At 46.9% G+C, this 16650-nt stretch overlaps 1 long non-coding RNA gene across 1 annotated transcript; it reads right to left on the bottom strand.

The window, feature by feature from the left end:
• Window positions 1-303: 303 nt before the first annotated feature.
• On the bottom strand, window positions 304-2113 carry LOC141747811 (uncharacterized). The gene is made up of 3 exons (XR_012588814.1): window positions 1783-2113; window positions 1571-1657; window positions 304-458 (listed from the first exon to the last, which is right to left on the bottom strand). It is a non-coding gene; the product is annotated as an uncharacterized LOC141747811 (long non-coding RNA).
• Between the last annotated feature and the right edge of the window lie 14537 nt (window positions 2114-16650).

Raw genomic sequence — 16650 nt, 5'->3', positions numbered from 1 at the left:
TCCTCATTACCCCTCGCTCCCGTCCTGCTGAAATTATTCTGCAGGGGCTGTATTTACTTTGCAATGGGTGCAGTTCCTCCCCATTATCGCGGCTTATTTATAGTTTGCATTTTACAACCCATCACAGAGGAAGAGACATAAACCATTTTATCACATCTGGAGTACTTTGCTCCTCTTGTCACTTCTAGTAACAAGAACGCGTTGAACTTGAGAACAAATGGCAGTGATATGTGACTCACCTCTCCTGCATGGTCTTACACCACGTTCCAGGGAACCGGAGCACATGCAATACATTTACTTCTGTGGTGGCTATCAGATTTGTTTTCATCTTTCTTTGTCTCCCAAAGAAGTAGCAGTTTACGTGTTTGGATTAAAATATCTATAAAATCCACTGCTGGCAAGTTGTAATGCTGATGGCTCCTCGTTTTAAGCAGTAGTCGTCTTGTTTCTGTATAAAACTAAAAAAAAAAAGTTTATGAGGTTTTTAATAGCAATTGCGTACTCCAGAAAAATAATACGTTGTACACTAATGACCATGACCTCAAAATCAGGACCAGAGAGAATTGACAACACCGATTTTACTACCATTGTTTAGATCATCCATTGTTTAAATAGATGTTATCTAAACATTTGCTTCAGAATGCCCCATGTCCAGGATATCCTGTTCACTAAATAAGGAATAACATTATACTTATTCACATGCAAGTCTGAGCTAAAAATAGATATCCCAGTGTATACAATCTGCATGAGGAGATTCGCAGAGGCCGAAGGAAGTGTTGGGTATATAGCATCCATAGAATCGCCTAGGTTGGAAGGGACCTTTCAGATCATCGAGTCCAACCATCACCCTAACTCTGACAAAAGCCATCACTAAACCATCTCTCTGAGCACTATGTCTACCCGGTCTTTTAAATACCTCCAGGGATGGTGCCTCAACCACTTCCCTGGGCAGCCTGTTCCAGTGCTTAATAACCCTTTCAGTATAAAATTTTTTCCTAATATCCAGCTTAAACCTCCCCTGGCACAACTTGAGGCCATTTCCTCTTGTCCCATTGCCTGTTACTTGGGAGAAGAGCTAACCCCCACCTCTCTACCCCCTCCTTTCAGGGAGTTGTAGAGAGCGAGGTCGTCTCTCCTCAGCCTCCTTTTCTCCAGGCTGAACACTGCCAGCTCCCTCAGCCGCTCCTCACAAGACTTGTGCTCCAGACACCTCACCAGCTCCGTTGCCCTTCTCTGGACCTGCTCCAGAACCTCAGTGTATTTTCTTATGGTAAGGGGACCAAAAGTGGACACAGCACTCAAGGTGGGGCCTCACCAGTGCCGAGTACAGGGGGATGATCACTTCCCTAGTCCTACTCACCACACTGTTCCTGATACAGGCCAGGATGCTGTTGGCCTCCTTGGCCACCTGGGCACGCTGCTGGCTCATATTCAGCCGGCCGTCGACCAACACCCCCAGGTCCTTTTCTGCCAGCCACTCCTCCCCAGGCTTGTAACGCTTCATGGGGTTGTTGCGACCCAAGTGCAGGACCCAAATTAAAGTTTCCCCACAGTTCGCAGTGTTTCATACCTCTGCGTAACTGATCGGTCAATGCGACCATATGCCAGACACAGCCTGAGACGCAGGAAGCGCGCTCTGCACCAGTGAGCTCACCACCTGAGAGCAGAAAGTGAGAAGAAAGTGGCAGAAAGACAGAAGGCACAGACAAGGTGACAACGTTTGTCTCATGCTTTCACGACATACCTGAGGCACAAGCCTTAGACTTCCCACCGGGTCAGTACCTGCTCCAGGGAACCAGAGCCGCATGTAGCCCATTGCAGGTGCAGGAGGAATTATACGGGGATCCCTTCCTGCACCAGTGATGTACAGCTGCTCTTCCACAGCCAGCGGGTCACACCTCCAACACCGTAACACGCACTGTTAAACTGTCTACAGCAGAAAAGTACAATAATCAATTGCAAAAAAACCCAAAGTTTGAAAGACTTGACTTCATGCCCCAATCGTTACTCTTTTAAGTATTTCCTCTGAAACAAAGCTGCTACCACATCTCCTCCCCCAACCCACTGGGTGGTCCTGCGAAGGAGATGCCATCATCAAAATAAACATCCTTCACCTGCCATTCCTCTGACTACCAGGTTTTATGGGGTGCTATTTGTTACAGCAAAACCAACACAATCAGGCAGACATGAATCCATTTTGTGTTGTGGACTAATGAATCTTGGCCAGCCACAGCAGCAGGGTAGCCGAGTCCCCGTTCAGGGGTGGGAAAACTGGAGAGGGTGTCTTGCTACCACAGACAGCTGAGGAGCCTCAGCAACCCAGGACTGAGCAGAGCCAAACTCCCAGAGCTCCTGCGTGGACACGGAGGGGTTTGGGGGTAAGGGTGTGACTACACATTCTCTCTTAAAATATTTTCTATTTAATAAGTGGGATGTTCTTGCCACCTTCGCCACTCTGTTTGCTCCCTGGCTATCAGCAGGGTGTAGCACTTCTTAATCAGAAAGCCTGCAAGCAGACCTGGCTGCTACAAATGACATATAGCCCAATACAGGATTTCCTTGCTGTAGAAGGACAGCTTCCTGAGTAAATCATACAACAATTTCTTGCCCGAGCCTGTCCTTACTACAGCCAGAAATACCCTAGCTCTACACTGTGAACAGTACCAGCATCAGCTGCCTCATCTCCAGCTTGTCCCGTATTGTTTGAAAACCCTCAAGGACTTATTTTGCATAGAAACTTGCGCAAGCAGGACGTTTATACTCACCCATTACGCTGCCATTCAGGAAGCCATACCTGTATGTTTCCAGCTATTGAAACAGGCACAAACCCCCCCAGCCTGTCTACATTGGTGTCAGTTGGCATGCTGAGCTCTGCCTGACGCGTGTGAGCATGGGAGACCATTGTCACCTGTCCTCCAGAGGGCTGAAGCTGCCGGTATTGTGAAGAAAGCCAACTACAGCATCATGGAAAGGAAACATCTTTCAGCAAAGGGAGCGCAAGCATAAAACTGCCATATGGAAAGGGAACCAGCAGTAACTGTGAGTGGAAATACCCTTAGGTATTTCCATCAGAGATGTTTCTTACATCGAAAATGGAAACATGAAAACTCTCCAGCTCAAGATCGTTAAGTCTTGCACTTGCTCTTTAAGTTCAGCGTTTGAAGTGCTGCGCGTACGAGCGACAGCAGTCACACTGGTGTATAGCTCCCAGTGCTGGAGCCAACAAGCCCCGCTAGCTCTCCTGGGGCAGCAGAGGAGGTTAACACGCTCTGCTGGTCCTCCCAGCTCCCTGCTGGAGCGTGCTGCCAAAAATCAACCCCATTGACCTGCCCTACTGCAGTTCAGGCTCTTACCCGAGACCTTGGGTGGCCAGATGAGGCCCCAACGTGTCCCCCTCCCTGTGCAGGGCAGGCTGTGGGGTGCAGGAGCCTGTGCAGCCCCCTCCCCTTTCCCCACCACCCCCAGGGCTCAGCAGAGCTCGTGGGTCCAAGGACCACCCATATGGAGCCAGGTAGCCCCCAGGTTTGGCTCAGGTAGAGCTAAATCTTGCATCGTGTGCTTGTGTTAAACTAGTTTAACAAAAAACGGTTTAATACCAATCTAATTAAACCTGGATGTGTGTGTGTGTGTGTGTTCAAATGTAAATTTAATCAGCAACTGAAATGGCTTAGCTTAATTAATGGTAAGTCACTTAAACATGTATTTGCACCATAACTTGCTAAACTAATAAAAACTGATCGCATAGCTGAGCCCTAATTTGCCGATTCGAGCAGAGTAATTTAAATGAGGATTGTAACAGTTTCGTTATGCCAGTTAGGGCTTATTGTGTTATTTGATTGATTTTAAAATCAGTTTAGCAAGATTGGACCATTTTAAATAGGTCTGGATCTTTAATGCCTGTTTGCAAAGAGAGGACTTAGGAAAGGGAATTTAACACAGGTTTCAACTTGCTTGTCATTGCTCACATTGGTGGAACACACTTTTCCCGTTCCTTCCCAAGGAAACTTTGCTGCTTGTCCAGCTCTCCCTCTCAAAAGAGCTTTGCAATCAATCACTTTGGTTGAAATTGGCTGTTGGGAAAGAGAGCAGAAGTCCGAAGCATTAATGTATGCAAATTTATGTGAGAAAGGTCCTGTTGAGGTCCTCAGGCTGCAGCAGGATGTCAGCCCTGCCGCCCCATTTCACTCCACTTGCGAGCAATAAAGCCCAAACCTCATTGGCTGCTCAGAGAATCACCTGTTCTTTTTTACCTTATTTTTTAATATAAGTTTTCGTAAAGTAGGGTAAAACTTCCCTCACTTCCACCACCACACGTATAAATTCCATCTACCAGAATTTGTAAATTTATCCTGGCAGAGAATCTCAAGTCACACCGTGAAAACAGCTCCTTGACGATATATATTGCCTTAACCACAACACCAAAATAAAAAAAAGCTTCTGTTTTTCATAAACTAGCGCAAGGGAGTTAGAGAAGAGACTTCGGGCCCATCCCACAGCTTTCTGCTGGTTTCAGCAGCGCTGTGTCTGTGTCACTGATGGCTTTTAAAGAGCAGCAGCCACCTCCCCGGCCTCTGTGTCTTTCTGCTTTCGGCTTTTGTACCCCTAAGCTTGCCACGAGACTGGAGAAAGGGCTTCATGCCTGACAAATAACCTGCAGCACCCAGCTGCAAAGACGAAGCTTCGGCACAGTGCGATGAAATACAGCCCGGAAAATCAAAGGCGAGCGCACAACAGGGAACAAGCTGTTACCAGCTTACAGCCTCAAATAATGAGATGATCCTGGCTCAGCAGACGCTCCTCCTGATGAGCCTGGGCTGGATCACCCACCCAGGGAAAAGGAAGGAAAAAACAGCATGGGAGAAAACCTGAGTGAGGGAGGATCAGCCCAGGGAAACCAGCTTATCAGCGCTCGGCAATTAAGGTGGGAAAAGGTGGTGCTGTGAGACACAGCACCTGTTCTTCAGGGCTGGAGGGCAGAGGTAGCTCTCAGAAGCCTTATCCTAGGCTCTTACCTCATCCTGTCAAGGATGGAGAGGGAAAAAGCTAATGGCTTAAAAGGAAAGTGGCTTGTACAGAAGCAAAAGCAACCCAAAACTGATAAAAGGGCCTGAGGTAGCACTTTCTCACCTCTGTGTTCTCAGAGGGACTGTAGCAGAGGTCCTGGGCTCAGGAAGGTGTCCACCCCACCTGTGCCTGGCAGCATCTCCATCGGGACGTGCCACCCCGGTGACACCAGCCCACACAAGGCTGTATCCTCTGCACTGCTCCTGGCCCACCTGATTGGGGCAGAAAGATGCTGTGGGGATGCTGCAGGCACTGCTCATCATCAGCTGAAATGAAAACCTTGCGGCACAGTGCCTGGTATAGATGTCTGCACATGCAGTTGTTTAAATCATGCCTAAAACCCCAGCCTCACTCACGCAATCTTCCTGCTCCAAGAGGAATTCTTTTCCTGCTCGGCTGCCCTGTGGGGGACCAGCGTTACAGCGCTGGAGCCTGAAATCCCGCCAGGAAGGCTAAACCCCATCTCCTCCCAGCACCCCTCCGCGCCAACTTGTCAGGCTGTGCTCCTTTAACTAAGATTAAAGATTCCACAGATTGATGCAAAGCTACACAATTACTTCATTAGCAAGGCAGCAAGTGCGGAATATACCTGTCTCTGTTTAAGGCCAGACAAGCTCATTAAATGACAGCGATTTTTACATCTGGTGTCATAGGTTTCCTTATTATTACAGTGCCGACCCCTTGAACAGAGGTATGATCATCTGTCATGTTCTACCTAATTCAATTTAAATCTATTTTTTTGATTTACCATACAGAAGGCATCACGTTCGCTCCCTGTAAAATACGAGTTGACCTTCTCATCTCACATGGGTGCAAATGCAACACAACCCCACTGAAACCAGAGGAACCGCACAGGCTCACCTAAGGGGGGCTGGAACCAAGCCCAAGCTGCCTTTACAACAAGCTGGTTCAGGGCTGCATTTCATTTCTTACTTTACCTCCAGGAACATGTTCTGCCTCCTGCTCCACTTGCCATCTCTGAGGCAGCACCTGCAAATGGGGGAGGAGAACAGTGAATGCAAGAGGTTGTTTTTCCCTTACCTCGACACATCCATGACCTGGCTGAGGTCCTGCTCTTGCAAGGGAGTGGATCCCCCTCTGGGGGCTCTTATTACAGTGTTCAGAGACACTAGCGGGAGGTTCTGCAGGTGGGACAGCAGGGCGCCTTCCCGAGAGGCATGGAGGATGCTGAGATGTCCTCTTCAGCGGCCACCGGTACCTGATCTCCAGTGACATGAGGCCCCTTTGGCTCCCTGCAGATGGCTTCTCACCAGCATCGGGCTCATGGTGCAGAGCCCAAACCCACCCCTTCCCGAGCAGCAGGGTCACCAGTGCCTCTGCTATCTTTATGTCTGGGTCCTCTCTGAATGGAAAAGAACATGCTCGTAATTAAAGGAGGACATAAATGTTGGAGAAGGCATGGAGCAGTGAAAGACAGCATAGAAAGTGTTAAAGTGAAACAGACTCAGACACCTTTGCAGCATCACACGTTAGTGACCGCGGACGTGGCACTGCAGAGCAGAGACGTCACCAGCCACCCTCGCAACAATTTGCTGATCCTCATGGTAGCAGGAAAAAGGGGACCTCCACGGTGGACAAAGAATGAAGAACTTGAATTGAAAATTAAATAGGAATGGTTACGCGCCCATAAACAAGACTCCTGCTCAGATCGCAGCTCTTAAATGGCACATCGTCCCCGTGTGAGCGTGTTAGCCCCCTCCCTTCTCTCTGCTGCCACGGCGTGACAGATGACTGAGGCTCCGGGAGAGATGCCTCAGGCTGAACAAATTTCAAGCTCTCTCTGAGAGCACTTTGATATTGAAAGTTACACACTTGAAATTTCCATACCTTTTGCTCTGCTGTGGTTACAGTTTTTCTGGGATCTGATCTGACGGGAGCTTTAACAACTCATCTCTGGGGGAAGATTTTTAGTCGTTTAAAAAGTATGAAATACCGAGGGTCACACCTGAACTCACTAAGAGATTTCAGTTCACACAATTTCAGCACCAGCCTTGGGCTCTGGAATAAATAACGTGCCCTCTTTCTAGACCAGTTTTTTTTGTCAGGTTTATGAATTATAAGCCTAGGAAATATATTTTAAATATCATTCCTAACCATATTAGAGTACAATGAATTATTCATGATGATTGAATGCTTCATTGGATTTATTTCCCTTGTTTTAATGAATGATTCATGGACTTCTGGACATTTATCTTACTTGAAGCTCTTCACCAAATACTTTGAATGAGCAATTTTGAACCAGCAGGTTTCTTGGATACCATTTGCCTCCAATATCTTCTGTCATTTTTAGGTTGTGCTGTGCGTACAGCTGCATATGTGCTACCGCACTGATTCAGCTCACTGATTAGACAACTGAGTAAATAATAAGATAAGATTAATTGAAGGCAGGTATTTGTACAAAGAGTAGGCATCCCCCAAACAGCCAGCCAACAAGTCCATTTACACCCTGTCAGTTGATCAAAGAAGGGGGAGAAATTAAAAAAGAGGGAAAAAAGAGAAAGGTAGAAACAAACATAACTTAGTTTTAGTGGCCACCTTCATCCGTCAGCAAAAGGCAAGCCATCCAGGTCAAAATATACCTGAACAGCGCACAGTGGCCCAGTATGTAGAAGCTCAATGGCAGCCACATTGTCTTCTCCTGGCCTCCAGCCACATCATCATAACAGCATCAAACCTCCGCTCCTCTGCTTCAGGGAAACCCAGCTCCTGCTCAGCGCTGTGGAAACACCGTTTGTCACCAGCTTTCCAAGAAGGGCTGGAAGGCTTCCAGTCTAGGAAAGGCATAAATATGCCCGCGCGCTCTCGGCATTCCAGGAGAGCCAGGAGAGAGCACCCAGCAGACCTGAAGACGCAAAATGGTCCTGCCAGCTCTCCTAAATGTAAATGGCTCCACCTACAGCCACGTTCCAGCCACCGCCTGTCCACTTGTCCCCTGCCCAGGCGCAGTTGAGTCCATGCCTGAGCGCACGCAGCTCATGGCTGGCGGTGGCAAGCGGGGCCGAGGCAGCTCTTACCTCTGTGAACGCTCTCTCTGAACAACAGGCGCTTTGCCCATTCCTCCCCTCAGACATGTACAGTATTAATAGAGGCACGCACTGATGTGCATGAGCATAGATACTATCACCCACCAGGAATCAGCAGCAATTTTCACCCTAATACTCACGCTTGTAATTTGTTACCTCCAGCACAAGAGGTTGCTTCTTTCCGTAACCCCCTGGAGCCCCGCTGCTGGCCCAGGGGCGCAGCTGGACTCGCCCCACGGCCTAATGATCCCAATGGGCAACACCTTATAAAACGATTTTAGAAGCCAAGGAAAGCAAAGCCCACAGAAAAAAAATCAGACTCCACTTATGCCCAGCAAAACAAAGAAAAATGAAATGCCTAAAATCCATTTAAGAAGTTACTTGATTTAAGGCAAATACGGATGTGTGGCAGCTACGACTCCTGAAACTTCATAGCACGTAGGTCTAAACAAAGGGGTGAGAAGCAGGGCCAGAAGTCCAGCTCCAGACACTGAACAGACTTTGATCCACTTTGGATTCTTTATCCTTATCAACAAACAAAAGAAAGCGAACAAAACCAGCTACTGAATCAAGCCCTTGACGGCGTGTTGTAGCAATTTCAGATTGCTGACTGTTTACAGGAGAAGCCGATTAATATCTTGGTATGTGGGAGAACTCAGAAATGAGTAAGTGTTGCCTAAGAGGAACAGGGTGAACACTGAGTAAGAGCAGAGCGTGGCAAAATAATTGCCAGATGCAGCAAAATTTATCATTGGTTTTACAACGTAGATGAATATTCTCTAGGAAATCTCCTCTATAAACTTCTCCTCCAGGCGTTACGCTACGTTTTCATCCCTAACACACACAGCACACGTACGTAATTTGTTCTATTAGTTTCTTGTGGCTGTGACAACAAGAGTTCATAAGTGAAAAGTTTGGGGTCGTTGGGGTGGGTTGTTTTTTTTTTTTTCCAGTAAGTGAGAAAGACAAGCGTATTAGAGTTTTGCTGATTATTCTTAACTCGCTACACTTCAGCCTGGAGTAAGTACTCAGTACAAGACGACACACAGAGGGTGTATTATAACACACCTTCGAAAAACAAAGGCTGTATCAGTATGACATGTATTTTGGTAAGTGCAGGGAAGATAAAAAGAGGCGAAACATATAACCATGGATTTTCTTGTTAATAGGAAAATCACTGAAAACAAGACAGAGGGCTTTCACCACTGTGAGTGGCGAGAGTTATTTCTGTTTGAATGCCAGGTCTATGGAGAACGGTGAGAACTGAAAAGGAGTATTGAACTATCAGGTCACTTTAAAGCAATAGCTCCAAGTAAGCATTTTTATCCCAAGGCTTTTGCATCACGTCAAGCAACGTACCAGGCGGGCCCAGATGGCTGTTTCAGCAGTTATGAATTGCAGCGGAAAACCAGGCCGTACGTGGCCTGCTCCATTTGGGATTTTTCCCATGGATTAGGCGACAACCCATGGGAAGCCTCAAGGTTAGTCAGACCTACTTACCAGGATAAAGCCTCTTGCTGGTCACCAACCCCAAACACGCAGCGAGCATTAGGAGCGGTGCCGCATCTGTCGCAGAGCGGCACACGTTCCAGCTTATGCTCTACTCGTACTTTGTGCCACAAGTCTCCGCATTTATGACAAATGATAAGCAAATACAACCAGCTCTGGAGTCTGTCTATAAACACATGTATCTGTCATTTTCCTTTGCAAGGCACAGCTCCCCGAGAAGAGAGAACCGATTCCTCATGCATTATCCTTCCAAACATATGCCTGATGTCTTACTAGATTCTCACATTTTGTGTAAACAATAGCACTCGTGCCACTTAAAATTGAGATATAATTATTTCTCATTAGCAAGTATTGCTGCAATATTTGGGTGGGAGGTATTGCAAAGCGGACGGTTGCTATATTTTTTTTTTTAAAAGTCACAACATTTCAGCCACCTTCGAAGTCTTCAACTGAACTGCATTTTTTCCTGCCAAAGTCAGAACACCGAGGGCTGACAAGATGAGATGTGGAAGACAATTCCTCATCCATCACCAGCAGCCAGCTTTCCAGGTCAGAGCTGGAACTGAGCCACTAAGCTATTGCAGAACAATCTCACCAGTGATTTTAAGTCCTGCTGCTGTTCTTTTGCCGGATAAAACCACTTAAAAGCAGTGAAGTCTGCACATTTTCACCAGATACCAGGAGTGCTGTACACTTAGTGCAGACACCTGGGAGATTCAACTCCTCTCAAATTATATTTATTTTGTGTATTTCTGCCACAGACTTGCTAGGTGGCCACAGGCAAGTTGCTAAAGTCTCAGAACACGTTTAGCCTGGAGCATCCAATTATCCCCGTTGCTCTTGGGCTTAGAGCTAAGCACAAACTTCCATCTCTAGCAGATTTGCACCCGCTGGCCTCCTCTTAATCCAGCCCTAAAGCAATGGGAATGCTGCAGGCTGGCAGAGAGGAGACATTTGTTAAACACAGCAGGGTCACTCCCGAGAGGAGAGTGGGACTCTGCTGCGCCTGCTTGGGATCTACAGCTGTCGGCACTGGGAGAGACTTGGGATGATACACCCGGAGAGCAGAGGCCCCGCTGTGCCTTGGCACTGGGGCACTGGTCCTGGGAAAGCCGCTCCTGGGTGTTTTCCCGCCTGGGAGGCTGGGTGCCAGCTCTGGAGTACATCTCTGCCCCCAAGGAGGGAGGAAACAATCTATCAACAAGACGAGAGACAGCTTTAAATTAGACATAGGCTGCTGTTTGAAGAGGAAATTTACTTTAATCCAGAGACAGCAACAAAGATCAACAGGATCAAGTCATCTGCCTTGGCACCGCATGGCTGTCTTCTAGAAGCAAATGCTTTTCACTCCACTAAATGTTTTAGCCATTTGCATACACAGTTAGCCTCTGACTATACAGCTGCCCTCAAACCACAGACTTGGGAGAAATTCATGACAGCTTGCTAAAATGCGGCTGGCAGAGCTTGCCTTCAAAATGTACCACAAAAAAAAAAAAAATTCAAATCCCCCCCACCCGCTGCTGCCTCTGCTCTGACCCGAGCAGTCCCTGGCAGGTGGCTGGCCAGCGGCCGCAAAGGAAACAGAAAAGCACTTCTTAGTGCCAGAAATAATCTTTTGATTCTGCACTCCAGAAAATATATTTTAAATAGGAAAAACACCCACCGTGTGTGTATGACTTGCTTTCATTAATACCTTAGTCTACACCTGTCCATCTGTACCATGAAATCAATCTGTCCTGGGCACGGGTAACATTAAAAAACAAATCACTGACATGCAAACAGTTGGGTAGAAAATACCTGCAGGGACAGAAGACAGCTTCAGGCATTCACATAAAGCCTGGAGCCCGAAACAAGTAATGAGACTGTCAAGGTGGTCGCTAGATGCATCTCTTGCTTTCCCCCGTGCCAGTTCTGGAACCAGGTGTTGCAAGGAGAGCTACAGCTCGGCACCCTCCTCGCTCGGGACACACTCCCACCCACAGGTACCTTTTGCAGTGGAAACGCAGCAGGAAGGAGGAGACATGTGCACCCCAATCCGCACCCTGTTTCCCACCACCTCCCAGGCGCCTCCCAGCATGGGGCTCAGTGAAGGACACGTACACTGGGGAGATAGGAACAGGGTGGTCTTAGTTGCCTAGAACTACTCAAAGAATAGTTACCAACACAGCGGAGCCAAACGCTGGCACCACATGACATAACAAGCAGCAGCAGTCACGTTCTCGCAAGGTTTAGAATGGACATTGAGGGGGAAGAAGGAAAAAAAAAAAAAAAAAGGCATCACTGGTAGGGTAATGCAGTGCTGGAACAGGCCGCCCATGGAGACTGTGGAATTTCTGTCCTTGGAGGTTTTCATCACCTGGCTAGGCAAAATCACGGCTGACCTGCTTTAGTGCTGGCCGCAGTCCTGCCCCGGCGGGAGGCTGGAGGAGATGACCTCCACAGCTCCCTTCCAAACACTGCGTGATTCCCGGGCTTCCATCAGAACATCATCTACTTCCAGTTAAAAAGCAGCACAGGTAAAGGCAGGGCCATGGCCTTAAATTTTGAAACAAAGATATTTAGCACCCAAAAAATAACCTTTTTTAATATTAGCATAGGCATATTAATCTGCATCTTAACGGGATGACATGATGCTGCTGCCATAAGCTGTATTACTGCACACAAAGAGGTACCATTCCCTGGCCTGCTTAGGTTTGGGTTCTGCTCTGTAACACGCTAACGTAAGGTGGTACTTCTCGAAAACACCCTCAAGTCAACAGGAGGCTGCATTTATTGAAAGAACCTAACTAAAATGAACTGAATTTCCCTTCTAGCGCAACCAAGTTGTTTCAGAGAACTGTTACCCACTGAACCTGTTCCAATTAACTGTTAATTCACTTACTCGGCACTAGGTCAGCCCCCAACTCTAAATATAAATATCAACAAGGTTTCTTCAACGCAAGTTAAGTTCTGCCACTCTAACTGGGAGTACTTCTGCAAGGCTGCTCTCATTCAGATTTGTCATCTCAGCCACTCTGGGTAAACTGAATCAGCAAATAGAAAAGTGGTACCTTTACACAATCGCCTCCCTTACCGCACACATTCATCCTTTAAACTGGCCAATATTTTTTTTACTTATCCTTTTAAGCTCCCCAAGCTGAAAATACGTGCGGAATTCAATGCAAGTGACACGCCACAACTTTGAAGCTAGTGACAAAAAATGACTGGGACCCATTTGAAGTGATATCTTCCCTAAGGTCAAGCAGCCGGACAGACACGAGGGACTGTACAGATTAAGTAACCCCTTAAATGCTAAGAGAAAACATGGAGGTGCAATCTACATCATCCCCAGCATAGGAACTGTATAGCGTATCCTCAGTCAATCTGTAGCAAGCCTAGCTTTATTATGCTCAAGTGAGCCACATGGATTTACTCCAGACAAAGATCAAGCCCATTAGATCCAGAATTTCTCCTATCTGTAATATTTATCATCTCAGACCATGATTTAGCTCTCTGCCAAACAATCTTATGAGTTCTGTTTTACATAATTTGTGGCATAAGTCCATTCCGCTGATGTCAGCATCACCACATTAATCACAGCCATGGGGATTTGATTTTTGCCTGGTCTAGCTGTGGCAGCAAGAGGCTGAAACACGTACTGGCACAGCCAGAGCTACGCTGCTGTGGCATCACGTGCGCCTTGCCACCCTGGTAGCTTTCCAGAGTTGTTACTGATGGGCCACAGGTCTTCAGAGCTGCTTTGAATTTTCAGAACCATCCTTCTCGCTTCGTGAGACAGAGCTGCCATTGCCCGTTTGCTTTCCTTCGCTGGGTTTTCCTCCTCCTGAGCCAGCAGCGGTGCCCGCAAGCGCAGAGATCCTGCTTCAGAGCTGTCAGAGCATCAGAAAATACCCTGAAATCTCAGCACACAGACCGCACCATCTGGCCACGTCACCTGGCCTTCAAGCACCATCATTACCAGAGCAGCTTCAGAGAACAGGGGCCAGATCCTCCCCAGCACTGACCGCAGGAGAAAACAGCGAGACACGGATCAAGGAGCAGGGAACAGCCCTACGCCCTCTAGACGCACAGGGTGGATACCCTCTACTTCTCCTCACCAAAAAAATGACACTCTCTCTCCTTCTGGAGGAGAAGAATCAGGATCAAGCCCTTGGGTTATCACAGGAGCTAGACAAACCATCATTACTTTGAGGGGAAGGATTTCATCCCACTGCACATTACAAGATCCTGCTTATCTTCAGGTTCAGAAGAGAGCCCCAAAACGCCACGGCACAGCGAAGACCCTACATCTTCCCCGCTCCCTGTTCTGAAAATACAGCATTTCACAGCCTCCCTGTCTGATCCAAGTTCCTTTTCCTCTGTCAACACGACCAGAGTTCATCCAGACTCGCTACGATAACAGACTTGTATAAGCTATCTACTTTGGCCTCTGCCTGCCATTAACCCCTGCCGGGGTGGCGGACATTAGTCAGCTTTAGTTCTGCCTGAAAATTACACATAAAAAGAAACTACAGCCTTGCAGCAGCTGGACAACAGAAGTGCCGTACAGCACTTGAGCATCTCTAGCCCTTTTGTAACCTTTCAATATCTGAAACAGGTTTTTAAACAAAAAACCCGTCCGTTTTGCATGAGGAAAATGAAAAGCAATTCCATTTTCTATGTAAAACAACAAAAATAAAGAGCAACTGCCAGCAAGCAGGGAAACGCATAGCCATTGGAAGTGCCACAAAAACAACTCACCCACACTTCAGTGGAGGGGTGCAAATATGCTGCTGCAGTGACAAGAACCACCAAATCCTGATCAGGAGCATAGAGCGGAGTTGTTCTCCCGATTGACCTTTTATGCTGCAGCTAGTGACAGTGTGACTGTCTGACGGCCCACTCAAACGTGCAGGATGTTTTCAGCTGCTGAGGACAAAGAACTTGCTGCGAGCGCTTTCACAGTTACCACAGATCCGGCCAAACACACTGACCTCACGCGACGATTGCCTGGTATTTGATGTTCTCAGCCTTTGGCTGAACTAAACGCATTAAAAGTGAGATTTGTCTCTCAAATGTTCCTGCCCCAAGTGAGCAGTGTGTGATGGTCTCGGAGGCCACCCACATCTTGGACAAAGGATCACACGAACGCTTGTCTATGTCAGCAGCGAATCCCACAGCTATTGACCACCACCGCAGACATCTTCAGAGACTCCCTCTGTAACCACTGCCTCGGAGAGTACCAGGCTCCAGCTGAGCACCATCTGTCTAGGAAAGCCCCACGGATGCCTTGTCCAGTGTTCAACCCTGACGTAATGGCATAGAGACCAGGAAACTGTCTGGCTCGGTTTCCAGTTTGTGTCACAGGACCATTGTATGCACGGGTGTGCAACTTCCAGCTCTGAGTCAAAGCACACTGGGCCCCTCCCTCCCCGGTTCCAATAATGGACTCACAAAAGATGCCGTCCCATGCTGCCCCGTTCTTAAAGATTTTACAATGGACTATTCATCCAGCAATCTTTTTTCCTCTTTTTACTCAATTATTAGCGTCTGTGACTCACACGACTACACTGCATGTTCTTTCAACACTGCTTGTTACCCTTTTAGCCACTTTAATTAACCATTCTTTTGTGCTGATACCTCTCTTCTCCAAATTACCTAGAAATTCTCCACATGCCAGCATATCGAATGCTTTAGAGAAATTAAAGCAAGAAATCTGCTAGATGTAACTTTTGTTCAGAGAATTGATCAAGCTAGGGAACATATTGTGTTAGCCTAATATGACATACCTTTAGCAAACTCAAGTTTACAGGTACGCTGCTCACAACTGGCTGGGGCTGAGGCAAGGAAAGTGAGAATCCCTTAGAGGTACCTTCTTATTTCACAGTCCCTGAGAAATCTGTGATTTCACTTTGAGTTCCTCGAGTCAAGCTGTTCCAGTAGGTGTGCAAGCCAGTCATAGATAAAGAACCAAACACTGCTTCATTTGGACAATGTAAATAACATCAGTAGCTTGAGTATAACCAGACTTGCAATGGTGTAACTGATAGAAATTATTCCTAAAGAATGTACAAAGTGTCAGTCACAATAAATCATACAGGAGTTTCTATGTTAAGATGTAGCTTTCAGTCTAAGCTCCTTCACAAAATAAAGGAAAACAATCCTCTTTAAGAGGTCTTTCATGTCAAATTACACACCTATCAGTACCTACAAACACCAACAGAGCTACTCAAAAAAGGTAGACTCGGCTGTACCTGGATTAAAAGCTGTCTGAAGCCTCACCGAGCTCCCAGATGCTTGGATTTGAGATGCATGGATTTAAGAAATCCATGAGTCTTGGATTCCCAGCAGCAACTCCGCACTTCTTATCCTCCTCGGCTCTCAAAGCAGCTACAAAGTCAGTACACAGCATTTGGCCAGCACAACAGAACTGGAACCAGCCCACAGCAAAACTTCGTCAAATTACTTAACCGGCCTGAATGTAACTGCGTAGTTTTGCCACATAAGGTAAGAGTCAAGACTGGCAATGCCAGCCCCATTCCTCACGACAGTAACAGGCAACACTTGCTACTGTTTTATTTCTTGGTTTCCAATTCTTTCCTTTTCATCTAGGTCTATACCCATTACATCCCACAACCACAGCTGACCTGTTCAATTAGTTATACCCCATTGCTTGGGCTAAGAAATACTGACTTCTAATACGTCCTAGCTTTTAACCAGAAAACAAGATGCAAGAAATTCTGCTCCCTAATCTGCCAAGCTCAGCTATTTTTATTAAAAAAAAAAAAAACAAACAACCAAACAAAACCAAACTCACAAAGCTGTAGAAACTGGAAAACCTGTAAAACTGGGGAAAAAAAAAACATTAGCTTACGGCAGTTCAACAAGCTGCATCTCCCCAAAGTTTTAGAAGTGTGGATATAAGGGGAAAAGCACGGAGATGTGCATTCTATGTGACCCACAGTTTCATTCATAGCATTTCCCTCCCTGACCACATATAGTCAAAAGATGACACTTCTCAGCTATACAAATAGAAGTCTCTCACAGGGACTTT

This window comes from Larus michahellis, chromosome 8, assembly GCF_964199755.1.
Source record: "Larus michahellis chromosome 8, bLarMic1.1, whole genome shotgun sequence".
NCBI classification, from domain to species: Eukaryota; Metazoa; Chordata; class Aves; order Charadriiformes; family Laridae; genus Larus; species Larus michahellis.
This window is presented reverse-complemented; position numbering and strand designations above follow the sequence as displayed.